The 13,872-nt window shown below is 37.5% G+C and overlaps 1 pseudogene; it reads right to left on the minus strand.

The window, feature by feature from the left end:
- Nucleotides 1–7,187: 7,187 nt before the first annotated feature.
- Nucleotides 7,188–7,834, minus strand: LOC149155320 (proteasome subunit beta type-2-B pseudogene; annotated as a pseudogene).
- Nucleotides 7,835–13,872: the final 6,038 nt, after the last annotated feature.

Consider the following 13,872-nt stretch of genomic DNA (forward strand, 5'->3'; position numbering starts at 1 on the left):
ATTCTGCGAAGTTAATTGGATCCAAGCGCTTCAAAGAATGTTTTACAGTGAAAATACTTTTGTTGCAGCAATTATCAAACTTAAATATAAATTTAGTTTCAAAATTGTAAATGACATAAAGAACTACATAAAAACACATAAATTGGTGTTTGAATGAAAAAAAACGTCTGATTTAACATAGATTTTTTTATTGCAAATATATATTATTTAGGATGATCTTGACAAATCAATACTGTGGTGTATTGATTTTCACTACATGAATGGTTTTAGTGTATTTGCATTTCCTGCAGCATGATTATGTATTTTCTTTGCTGCGGGAGGGCTAGTTTCTTTTATCAAGAGGCTTGGTGGGGGCTGAAACAGCTAGAAAAGGCAAATCTAGCTGGATATTTCATTCATATACAGGAATGGGTTAGTATATTACTGAACTTTCACTAAGCTCACTTGCTTTCCCATCGTTACAACCATTGTAAGAATTCACTGCTTACCTTGAGATCTCTCGGCAGGTTGTTCTCAAACAGAATCGACATGAACCAAGATATGTATGCATTCATTTAAATCTGGGGATTCTGTAGGCTTTGGTAGTAGAGGAGCCATGGCTGCATCGGTTCTCTGCTTCACCAGCAGTAACTTGTGCCCCCATTTCTGAATGGTATCGTCGATTTCCTTGGCCTTGAAGTTGGTTTATCGGAGGCTTATCTGCGCTAAAGGAGCGCCTTCAAAGGTCGAGAGATCGAACCCATCACATCACAATTCTCTGTGCTATGGAGCTACAAGTTCAAACAAGAATAGCATTAACTGTAAGCTCAACTATTGCAAGGAACAGATATTGCATGTATTGCTTATTGCGTGTATTGCGTGGAACGAAAACAGGACAGGAGATAGAGGAGGTGAAAAGTGGGCTGAAGAACATTCAGGTGGCATGCAGCTGCCACTAGAAGTGGAGGCTTAAAAACTTTGCATAAAATAGTTCAAACACTTTGATATAAAATCACAGAACTTTGGATAAAATGGTATTGCCCCAATTTTCTTGCATCGAGCCACTTAAAGCCTTTAATAAGAGGTAGAATGCTTTTAGACTTAAAACTTTGGCTAAAATTTAAGTGAATAAAATTGTTATGATTAAACTTTGGTTCAAATACAACAAACCCAAAAAAAATGGATCAACTCGTGAATTAATAGGCAGTCAAACATTTGATCGAATACTATAGTCCATCGAATACTATAGTCCTGCTATGCAGGACTAATAATAACTCCAAAACGTTGCCATGTATAAAATATTGGCATTATAATAATACAATGTTGACCCATTATAATACCTGTAATCCATATCACATGTACGTTGATATCATATGAATATTGATAAACAATATTTTATGCACGCCATTTTCGAAATACTTGCAACAATATGAGACCTTCGTCGAATAAACAAAGAATGAGTGGTTCAGGTGAAATACTTGCAGCAATATGAGACCTTCGTCAAATAGAACAAAGAATGGGTGGTTCAGGTGAATGCGCAGGATCAAATCGATGGCTCGCTTGACACAACATATATTAATATATCAACAACCATTGTATAAGACAATATATAATGGAGCACTATCACCGTATACCAATCATTATAACATGGCAAGGTACCATAACTATGCAGATATAGGAAATATATAACACAACCAATATATCGATAATTGGGACATAATATCAAATGAATTTTTGACTTTATATCAAGGATTTCATTCCGTATAGCAAAATAATGCTCTATCTTGCATTGAAGATACACCTATATTGTTATGCTCCAAATTTTTGAAGTTTAAGATGACCGCCAAAGATATGGACACCACGTGAAGCCAAGATAATCACAAGCTAAGAACTTCACGGTGTGGATATCAAAAAAACCCACAAGACCAAATATATGAACTCGTTACCTAACTTCACTTCGCCATCTCCTGCACAATACATATCGTGTGATATATTAATGCCCTATCATTTATCAAAGGTTGTATATGACATGCTGCAAACAACTTCCCTCCTTTCTCTTGAATGAATATTGAGGCCCGACTAAAATCCCTTTACTCTCCAATGACCAAATAAGGTAATCAGTTAAAAACTCCCCACCACTGGTTTGTTTTTGTAACATTTGTGAGTCCATGAAAATATAGCGCGTGAGAAAAGAAACCACCGTAAAGAGAACATTTCTCTCCTGCATTATGCACCAAGACAAAACCATACTCATAAACCTCAACGCTCTTCTATTTGCTCTAACGTATTATAATATTTGACACCGACTAAAATCCCTTTACTCTCCAATGACCAAATAAGGTAATCAGTTAAAAACTCCCCACCACTGGTTTGTTTTTGTAACATTTGTGAGTCCATGAAAATATAGCGCGTGAGAAAAGAAACCACCGTAAAGAGAACATTTCTCTCCTGCATTATGCACCAAGACAAAACCATACTCATAAACCTCAACGCTCTTCTATTTGTTATATTAAAGCTCTCCTTTGTCCAACGTATTATAATATTTGACACCGTTGGAAAACACATCTGAAGAATTTTGCATTAACAATAGTGACATCATGGCATAATGATCTTTGCACTATCGGTCTAATGGCGTTGTGAACCTGTGTCATTGTCAGAATGGTGTGTTCGAATTCCAGCATTACTTTAAATGCACCCACTATTCCAAATTAACATTAATTCACCCATAAATGCCATTCCATGTTAATGTCATATTAATGCCACCATATAATCTTTGTAATATGTATATGTTGCCCTTTATTTCGCCATAATACGTTGACATTTATTTTTCCATGATAAGTTGAGCTTTATTTCTCCTATGAACGTGATAAATGCCCCTGGAATGCTCCTTTGATACCATAATAACCATGCGCCAAAAAAATAACATATTTTACTCTCCATATAAGTAACTTTGATGCTCTTATAATATATGATGCCCTCATAAATGAATAAGGTTGCTTCAATATAGGTTAATTTTTGAAAAAAGCAACAAGAAATGCTAAAAATAGCATTGTTATAAATAGCAGTTCGGGTGTAATAAAGAATGAAAAATGGAAATGCTATAAATAGCATTGCTAAAAATAGCATTTTGGGATACCTTCCTATTTTAATCAATGCCTAAACTAAAATAGTGAAGTAAAATTCGAATTTGATCTTAGCAGTTGTTTGTAAAATAATTAATTAATTCACCATGAGTTAATTAGTTGTAGAAAATTAGCATTTCGGGATACCTTCTTATTTTAATCAGTGCCTAAACTAAAATAGTGAAGTAAAATTCGAATTTGATCTTAGCAGTTGTTTGTAAAATAATTAATTAATTCACCATGAGTTAATTAGTTGTAGAAAATCAAACATGAAGTCTATGTGGGGACATGCAACAGTTTCTCCATTGATTGAGGAATTTATCCATCAGTTAAAGAGATAAGGATGAGTTGTAATATTGAGTTGTAATTAGTTAGCTCAGTTAATTGAGTCAAGTCTAGTTAGATTAATTCAAATAGTTTGTTGAATTAATTGTGAGTTCAATTAGTTAATACTTGCATGCATGTAATTATTGCACTTTAGATAACTGAATATTCTCTCATAAATAACTCATGCATGTCAGTTTAGACAAAAACCTAGTTGAGATCAAAGGAAGGACAATGTACTATCAGTTGGATGGATTTTTCCTATAAAGGAAACTTATCTATGCAGAAGGATTCATCTCCTTCAGGATTGCGCAGTTAGATCAGAGGTTGGTAAGTGTGTGAAGAGGCCAATTCACACAAGTGGCAACACTAGACCCCAAGGAAAACTGCGCAAGGAAATAGGAGGCTTGGAGGGCAGAGGAGAAGGTTGTGAGAGCCTTTGACTATCTATGAGCAGTTGCAGAGAGAGCAGGATAGCTTGAAAGCTGATTCTTTTTGTAACTTGAACAAGATTTCCACTCGTATGATAATACAAAGTTGGGGTTTTAGGCTGAGGCTTTCCCCGGGTTATTTCTTCTGTGTTATGTGTGATTGATTTCTCATTCTCAATTATATGTGTTCTCTTGATCTTACTCAATTCAATTAAGCTTCCGCAAAGTGTTGTAGAAGTAGATCTTGTATTGTGCTTTAGTATATTGCATAATCTGTTGATCTACAGTGGGAATTTTTACATGGTATCAAAGCAAAGGTGATCAAGGCGAAGAACAGTATACAAGAAGGAGAAGTTCGAAGTTTGGTTCCTGAAGATAGAAATCGAGTTCTTATCACATCTCAATTTCACCTATGGCATTCAGTGGTTTAAGACTCGAGTATGCCCTTGGTGGCAGTTCGAATTATATAACCTGGAAGGGTCACATGGAAGCACTATTAGAAGATAATGGTCTAAAGGACTTCATTGATCAAGAAGTCCCCAAGCTGACTGATGCTACTCAATTGGCGGAATGGAAGAAATGTGTGGCTAGAGCAAGGAGAATCCTCCTGGAGGGAGTTCGAGACCACATTGTCTCGAGCCTCCATGTGAAGGAGACACCGTTTTCGATGTGGAAAACATTGAAAGATTTATATCATAACATCAGCGATCAGAGGAAGTTGGCACTGAAAGACAAGCTTCATAAGATCAAGTGTGAAAAGGGCGACATGATCTCTACATATGTAAACAAGCTCACCACCTGTAGGGATGAGCTTGGAAGTGTAGGGATCATGACTGCTGATGATGACATGGTGAGTCTTGCACTCCTCGGTCTTTCTAAGAGCTGGCATAGTTACCAAGACTTGGTTAATGGAAGAAAAAAACTGCCAAATTGGGAATGACTTTGGTCGGACCTGATGCAGGAGGAGATAAGAAGAAGCACCAGAGATGGATTTTCAGCATCCAAGGAGGATGAAGAAAACTACGCCTTAGCAAGTAAGGCAAAGAAAGGGAAGGAGAAGGATTCTCATTCCAATTCGAGTTCTTCCCATGGTGGGAAGAAGTTTGACAAATCGAAAGTGCGATGCTTTCATTGTCATGAGGTGGCCATTTTGCTACAAATTGTCCACTAAGGAAATCCAAGAAGGGATCCGTGGAAGGATCAGAAGGTGAGGCACTGGCCTCACAGTTCGAATTGGATTTCACACTTTTCGCATGTATGGTTTCATCCATGGTGGGAAATGGTTGGTTTCTTGACAGTGGAGCTTCTTTCCACATGACCAGCGACAAGAGTTTGTTCAGTACCTTGAAGGAGAAGGATCTTCAGATGTGGATCGTGATTGGTAATGATGAAAAGTATAGTGTCTCAGTGTAGGCACGGTTGTTTTTCAGAGGGAGCATGGAGCTCGCATTACCTTGACCGATGTCAAGTATGTACCAAGACTGAAGAAAAATTTGGTGTTGATCGCAATGTTGGAAGACAGAGGCTATGATGTAGTCTTCAGTAAGGGAAAGGTTTTCCTTAGACACATCATCACTAGATAGGTAAAGCAGATCGGTTCACGAGTCAAGAACCTGCATGCTCTTAAGGTTCAAGATGCATGCAAAGCCTTGAGGAGCAAGGCAACTGATGGAGACTTGGTGGTTGAGAGGGAAAGTACATTACCTCTCAACATCCAACCACAGGAGAAGTCTCAAACGATTATGGAGGAGCTACGATTGGTGAAGCAGTTTCAAGAGGTTGTGGAGCAGCCACAACTAGAGAAGTCGGGAGGAGATCGAGTGGAGGCATCCACTCATGTAGAGACCTCTAGTAGGGGGAACTTTCGAACCAAGTGGGCAGAGGGATCACATGCACCCATACCTCCAGGTCGGAGGTGGGGTGATGTGGATTGACAATCCCAAGAAGGCCAGAATAGGGGCAGGATCATTGAGGTACTGAACCTCTTTGATTAGACCTTGCTATGGGAGCCCCGACGAGGAGTAGCTGGACTGGCTGAGTGGGTAGAGGCAGATGCGGATGGAGCGGCAGAGGGAGCTTCAGCATCAGAGTATCTTTCTAGCCCAACGGAGAGGTCAGTTGGGATTTTGTTTGTTTCTAGAGTTGTTGGAGTAACAACACTTGGAAGAAGTGTTGCATGCAGAACATTCCAAAGGTTCAAGATCGGGTTCGGGTTGAATGTCTTTCTTGTTGAGAGGGAGTGTTGAAAATGGCAACAAGAAATGCTAAAAATAGCACTGATATAAATAGCAGTTCGGGTACCAGTGTTGGACATAGCAGCAAGGAATGAAAAATGGAAGTGTTATAAATAGCATTGCTAAAAATAGCATTTTGGGATACCTTCCTATTTTAGTTAGTCCCTAAACTAAAATAGTGAAGTAAAATTCGAATTTGATCTTAGCAGTTGTTTGTAAAATAATTAATTAATTCACCATGAGTTAATTAGTTGTAGAAAATCAAACATGAAGTCTATGTGGGGACATGCAACAGTTTCTGCATTGATTGAGGAATTTATCCATCAGTTAAAGAGATACGGATGAGTTGTAATATTGAGTTGTACATAGTTGGCTCAGTTAACTAAGTCAAGTCTAGTTAGATTAATTCAAACAATTTGTTGAATTAATTGTGAGTTCAGTTAGTTAATGCTTGCATGCATGTAACCACTGCACTTCAGATAACTGAGTATTCTCTCATAAATAACTCATGCATGTCAGTTCAAACAGAGACCCAGTTGAGATCAGAGGAGGGATAGTGTACTATTAGTTGAATGGATTTTTCCTATAAAGAAAACTCATCTATGCAGAAGGATTCATCTCCTTCAGGATTGCACAGTTAGATCAGAGGTTAGTGAGTGTGTGAAGAGGCCAATTCACACAAGTGGCAGCACTGGACCCTAAGGAAAACTGCGCAAGGAAATAGGAGGCTTGGAGGGCAGAGGAGAAGGTTATGAGAGCCTTTGACTGTGTATGAGCAGTATTGTTTGATTGCAGAGAGAGCGAGATAGCTTGAGAGTTGATTCTTTTTGTAACTTGAACAAGATTTCCACTTGTATGATAATACAGAGCTGGGTTTTTAGGCTGAGGCTTTCCCCGGGTTATTTCTTCTGTGTTATGTGTGATTGATTTCTCATTCTTAGTTATATGTGTTCTCTTGATCTTGCTCAATTCGATTAAGCTTCCGCAAAGTGTTGTAGAAGTAGATCTTGTATTTTGTTTTAGTATATTGCATAATTTGTTGATCTACAGTGGGAATTTTTACACTAACAATGTTGTTTCAATTATGAACCAATCATTTAGCTTTGAACTTCCACAACTGGTAATAATTCTGTCGCACGGGGATCACTTGCATCATCAATATTTTTACACCATGCATACTCTCTTGCCCCATCCTTGCCAACGATCTTGATGACAAAATTAGGAGGTGCAACGATCAATATGGGTCTTATTTCTAAAATACATTTGTCAACGAACTCTATTTCCTCCTCCACAAACATCCCTTTGTGATAGTATATATCCATCATTGATAAAGAAAAATATGCTCCCTATTCAAATGCTACTTTATCAACCTTGTGAAAAGTTGCAATGTAGTCAATATAGTATATCGATGGGCCAACATCCTTGTCAAATCCCACCAAAAGTAAATTCATAGAATACAAGTTCTTTCTCAGAGCTGTGGCAAGTTCGCCCCTTGTAAAGTTGGTAGTCATTGCCATAGAGAACTGAATGCCATTACGAAAATGATACAGATAACATTTTTCTGAATATACTCGGTAAATTGTACCCTATCACCATTCTCACTGCTAGCACCCAAGAGCTTGTGTGAATCGAGAATCATTATCTTTTCCTCGGATGGTTTTTGCACCACGTTTCTCTACACTACCAATGTGTCACCTGCTATCATAGCGAAGCCATCCCCAACCAACCCTAATACACACTCCATGCCTTTGTTATGCTCCTCTCTACTCTTCTCACTCACTACCTCCGATTACCCCAAATTCTGATTCAAATTTTTACATATCTCTCGAAGTTTGTGATTGCTTGAACATAATGTTGCTCCAATCCAATTATCGTAATTAACGCAACTTCAATCCAATTATCGCAACTCTGATGTATTAATTATAGAAATGGTTGACAGAGTTAATAATATAATGCAATGATATTATATTCATGTTTCTCCAATCCAACGCCACATGAATGAAAGCCGCGACGTTAATATAAATGAATTGACTTTCCAATACCCATCTTTCATTGAAATTTCATACAAAAATAGTCACGCTGGATATTAAAATTATATCAACAATAATTCTAGGTCAAATAAAAGTCTGGATCATTAAAACAACATACATGAAAACAAGCACAAAGAGGGTAAACGCCTTGCTACAATGGCCTTATTGTTCTGACATAAAGTATGATGATTATGCCAACGAATATATCTTTGTCCACCTGCAAATGTGTTACCTAGTGAAGGTTCGCTCCATTTTGCCTAATTTCAATTCCAATACAAGAAACACCTTGGAATCATAAAGCTCAAATATGTCACGCCCTGGAGTCATGAAGCTTAGATCTCTCACGTCCACATACTATCAAACCATGTAATTTTCCACACACTGGAGATTTTTTAGATTATTTGTGAAAGCACCTCCCCCCCACCCTTTTTTTTTTGCTGGTCAAAATGTGTATTTCTCATCCCTCTTTGGCATGCCTCTGTGTCCTCACTATGACATCTGTTTGTATTTTTTCACTTTATATTCCAATTCTCACATTATTATAACACATGCTTGAACAATATTATAACATTCACTGTTATGATGATTCCAGGTCTTTGTTTGATCCAGCGCAGCAATTTAATGCAAGAAGTAACTCCATCCATTCAACCAACATACTCCATTCAATGTACCACAGGTAGAATTTATTCAATGCATATCTCAAAAATAACGTCTTTGCATCCCTGAAACCTCCACTTCGTCCCTATCAACTCTGTCACCATTTGAAACTTCATTGTCAAGCATTATTTTCTTACATTTTTCTGTTGGAATTTAATTCCAACTGCAACAATGAACAGCTGGATTTGCAGTAAATACTCCAGCCTGTTCGATGCCTTAAAGTCAAGCCCGATATTTTTGCACATTAATATGCATTAAAGTTTCAATTGAATTCCCCTGCAGACAGCCGACTTGTTTTTTGATAGAGGCATCACCGCCTTGCTGCATTAAATTCGGTGATAGGCATTAGAAGATATTTTGATTATTTTATTGTTTAAATCAGATATGTTTTAAACATATAAATGTAATGAGCGGCAGTAGTGATTTACCTCTCTGCAAAAAGTAGCGCAGCAGCGCTCGAATGTAATTTATGTTGAATGTGAAAAGAATGTGCAGCAGCACGAGCTCATATGAATGAAGCTTTTTGCACAGCAGTGTAGGGACTGAAATGTAAGGTTAGCAGCAGATTGATAGAGAGCAGAGGAGAGCACGCAGCAGCGTGAAGAAAATACTTGCCAGATAGTGAAACGCACAGCAGTGCACAGCAGGAGTAGATGCAACAGCGCAGCAGAGAGCAGAAAGGGAAAAATGCACAGAAGTGCAGATATTTGAATGAAATTTGTTTAACAGATGTTTATTTGTGTGGAACAGAAGCATTCCTTGGTGAATCTATTTTGTAATAGAAGTTGTGAAATTCCCTCAGTATGAGGAAGACAAATCTGTAACAATTAGTTTATTTTTAATAAACGCAAGTTAATTTTTCCTGTTGCTGTTACACCGTAACTCAAAAAATACTTGACGTCAAAAAATTTACGTTGTTGCAACACCACGAACAGCGTTGCTGCAACACAAGTTACAGCAACTGAAAAAAAACTGTGTTGCTGAAACACCGTTTCCAGCAAGCGATTTTCTGTTTTTCTGTGCAAAAACAGAGCAATTTTTGTCTGTCTGTTATGGAATTTATCAGAAAATTCCAACATGGTATCAGAGCTAGTCCAGGCTCTTTGAAGTGTCAAAGAAGCTGAAGGAAAGATTTCTTGCAGCAGCAACTTCTCCAGCAGCGTGAAGACTCAGCCAAGAAAGAATCTAAGGTATTTCTCAAGAATTTTTTCTGTGTTACTGTTGAAGACAGACAGTGATTTTCAAATACAGTCAAGTATTTGAAACATAATTTAAAAGTGCAAGGAATGACCAGCGTTAGCACTAGCATGGGTATTTTTAATACTCAGCTCCCACTACTTAATGGGAAAAACTATGACTATTGGACAATAGTTATGAGAGCCTTTCTTTTCTCAGAAGATTTATGGGAATTTGTTGAAGATGGTTTTGAAGAACCAGCAAATGAAGATGAGTTTAATAGCTTAACTCAGGCAGAGAAAGAGCTGTTGAAGAACTATAAGAAGAAGGATTCTTCGGCCCTCTACTTCTTGTATCGAGCAGTGAATGAAAGTGTGTTTCCAAGGATAGCAGCATCTAAGACATCTAGAGAAGCATGGGAAACTCTCAAGATAGCCTATCAAGGCATGGAGAAAGTGAAGACAGCAAAACCTCAATTCATTGAGGAGAAAGCTTGTGATGAAAGCTTAGAGAAAACAGTGAATGATAAAATCTGTTTATCTCGTGATGAAGGCTCTTTATGGGCTGAAGCAAGCTCCAAGAGCATGGTACAGTAGAATTGATGCTTATCTGATTGAGAATGGGTTTGATAAGTGTGATGGTGAACCCACACTCTACATAAAACAGAATGACGGTAAGATTATTATTGTTGTTTTATATGTAGATGATCTGATTTTTACTAGCAATGATGCTTCTCTCATTGTTGATTTTAAAGCAGTCATGAAAAGTGAATTTGAAATGACTAACTTGGGCTTCTTAAGATATTTTCTTGGAATTGAAGTAGACCAAAGTGAAAATGGTGTTTTCATTTCTCAAGATAAATATGTAGAAGCTGTGTTGAAGAGATTTAACATGCAGAATAGCAAGGCTTCTGTGACTCCAACTGTAGTGGGGTTGAAATTGACCAAAGAAGACAACAGCAAATATTTTGATCCAAAATTATACAAAAGCATAGTTGGCAGCCTTATGTACTTGACTACAACTAGGTCGGACATTATGCACGCTGTGAGTTTAGTCTCCAGATTTATGGAAAGACCAAAAGAGACTCATTGGCAGGCAGCCAAGAGGATTCTAAGGTATGTGAATGGAACGAAGGGGTTTGGTATTTTATACTCCTCTTCTGAAAGTTTCATGTTGGCAGGTTACACTGACAGTGATTGGGCTGGAAGTGTTGATGATAGGAAAAGCACATCGGGATATGTGTTTCATATGGGATCGGGAGCCATCTCATGGGCTTCCAAGAAGCAACCAGTTGTGGCTTTGTCAACAGCAAAGGCAGAGTATGTGGCAGCAACAGCAGCAGCATGCCAAGCAGTATGGCTGAGAAGAGTTCTCAAAGATTTGTGTCATGAACAAGAAAAGGGCACAACCATTTACTGTGACAATAGCTCAGCAATAGCATTGTCTAAAAACTTTGTTTTTCATAAAAGAACAAAGCACATAGACACCAAATTTCACTTCATACGTGAATTGGTTAACAATGGTGAGATTGTTTTGCAGCACTGCAGAACAGAAGATCAGCTAGCTGACATCTTGACAAAACCATTAGCAAAGAAAGGTTTTGATCATTTCAGGAAATGTCTGGGTATGCAGCAGTTGAAATTAAGGGGGAGTGTTGGAATTTAATTCCAACTGCAACAATGAACAACTGGATTTGCAGTAAATACTCCAGCCTGTTCGATGCCTTAAAGTCAAGCCCAATATTTTTGCACATTAATATGCATTAAAGTTTCAATTGAATTCCCCTGCAGACAGCCGACTTGTTTTTTGATAGAGGCATCACCGCCTTGCTGCATTAAATTCGGTGATAGGAATTAGAAGATATTTTGATTATTTTATTGTTTAAATCAGATATGTTTTAAACATATAAATGTAATGAGCGGCAGTAGTGATTTACCTCTCTGCAAAAAGTAGCGCAGCAGCGCTCGAATGTAATTTCTGTTGAATGTGAAAAGAATGTGCAGCAGCACGAGCTCATATGAATGAAGCTTTTTGCACAGCAGTGCAGGGACTGAAATGTAAGGTTAGCAGCAGATTGATAGAGAGCAGAGGAGAGCACGCAGCAGCGTGAAGAAAATACTTGCCAGATAGTGAAAAGCACAGCAGTGCACAGCAGGAGTAGATGCAACAGCGCAGCAGAGAGCAGAAAGGGAAAAATGCACAGAAGTGCAGATATTTGAATGAAATTTGTTTAACAGATGTTTATTTGTGTGGAACAGAAGCATTCCTTGGTGAATCTGTTTTGTAATAGAAGTTGTGAAATTCCCTCAGTATGCAGAAGACAAATCAGTTTTAATTAGTTTATTTTTAATAAACGCAAGTTAATTTTTCCTGTTGTAACTCAAAAAATACTTGACGTCAAAAAATTTATGTTGCTGCAACACCACAAACAGCGTTGCTGCAACACAAGTTACAGCAACTGAAAAAAAAACTGTGTTGCTGAAACACCGTTTCCGGCAAGCGATTTTCTGTTTTTTGTGCAAAAACAGAGTGCAAAAACAGAGCAATTTTTGTCTGTCTGTTATGGAATTTATCAGAAAATTCCAACATTTTCTTCTAAGATTTCCAAGTGAGCTCTGTCTCCTTGAGCAATATTTTCATAAATCCTCATCAAGAGTCGGTAACACAACACCATGATCATCTTCTCCATTTGATAAAGCATGACAAACTTATCTGCATCTTTGAAAATGTCCTCATTTTCCCAAAACCACCTATCTAAGAAACCATTAGCTTTTCCATTGTGAGGAGGCACTCTAGTTCTCAAGCTCCATGACCGAAAGACAAACATTAGAGATGGTTGTGTAAGACATGGAAATACGTTGGGATGATTTTATTTATGCCCAACAGAATTTGATTTCACAATTAGAAAAAAAAACTTCAACATAGGTCCTTTTGCGGAGTATCATTATAACATGCATCGTTTTACATAACAATTTTTCTTTTTATTCCACATAACTTCTTCTCCTCCCGTGTTCTTTGAGAAATATTTAAAAGTCACAAAAACTAGCCCCTTAGGTAAAGTATCTTTTACAAAGATTGACGAACTCAACCTCTTCCATTGATTCTTCAAATGCATCCCACTCGGTTTCTAAAGTCTCGAGTTTTGAGGCAAAGCTTTATTCTATTTTTGTTGGTCTCTAATTTCATCTTATAACTTCCTTGTACATGTTAATAAAGCTTCAAACTTTTTTGACATGCCATCAACCAAATATCACTGCTATAGCCTTGCACAATTCATATCTATTGTAGGTATAAGAGGATATGATCACAGTTCTTGTATCCTTTATGTCTTCTACTATTCGAAGGAAGTGATTTGTTGCCTATATTCATTGTGTAGATTTTATTTTCAATGTTCGACTAATCATGCTTTCCAAATGGTTGCAACTCTAAGTCCAACATTGCTACTTTCATATCTACTTCGTTAACATGCAATATATTTACCTTCTTTGAAACTATTCATTCAGTGTTAGCTTGGTCAATCTCTATTTTCTGTAAGTGCCAGGTATAGGCCTCGCTTTACGTAGCAATTTCAATATAGAACTAAAAGCGTAGGCAACTTTCTTCATTGTTTTATTGATGACATGTAAGCTATAATCTCTCTGTCATAATTCATGTACAAGTTTGGTCTCATTGTATTAGTATCTTCTTCCAAGACTATATTGGTGTTTCTCTCTTATGGCCTTTGAATTTAGATGAGAATTTTCAAACAAAAATTTATTTTTAATGCCAACATCCCAGCCAAGGCTGTTGTAAAAAGCACAATGCAACAAGTTTGTCATCATTATGCTACCACTCCCCCTGGGATGATGCTGCTCTTCTAATACTGACTAAATGATTGCCTTTCTTCTTAGAGAAACTCCTATTGAAACCATGATGACTT

Source organism: Pinus tabuliformis, chromosome 9 (genome assembly GCF_031772625.1).
Source record: "Pinus tabuliformis cultivar Carrire ecotype Pingquan chromosome 9, CPIR1, whole genome shotgun sequence".
In the NCBI taxonomy this organism is placed as follows: Eukaryota; Viridiplantae; Streptophyta; class Pinopsida; order Pinales; family Pinaceae; genus Pinus; species Pinus tabuliformis.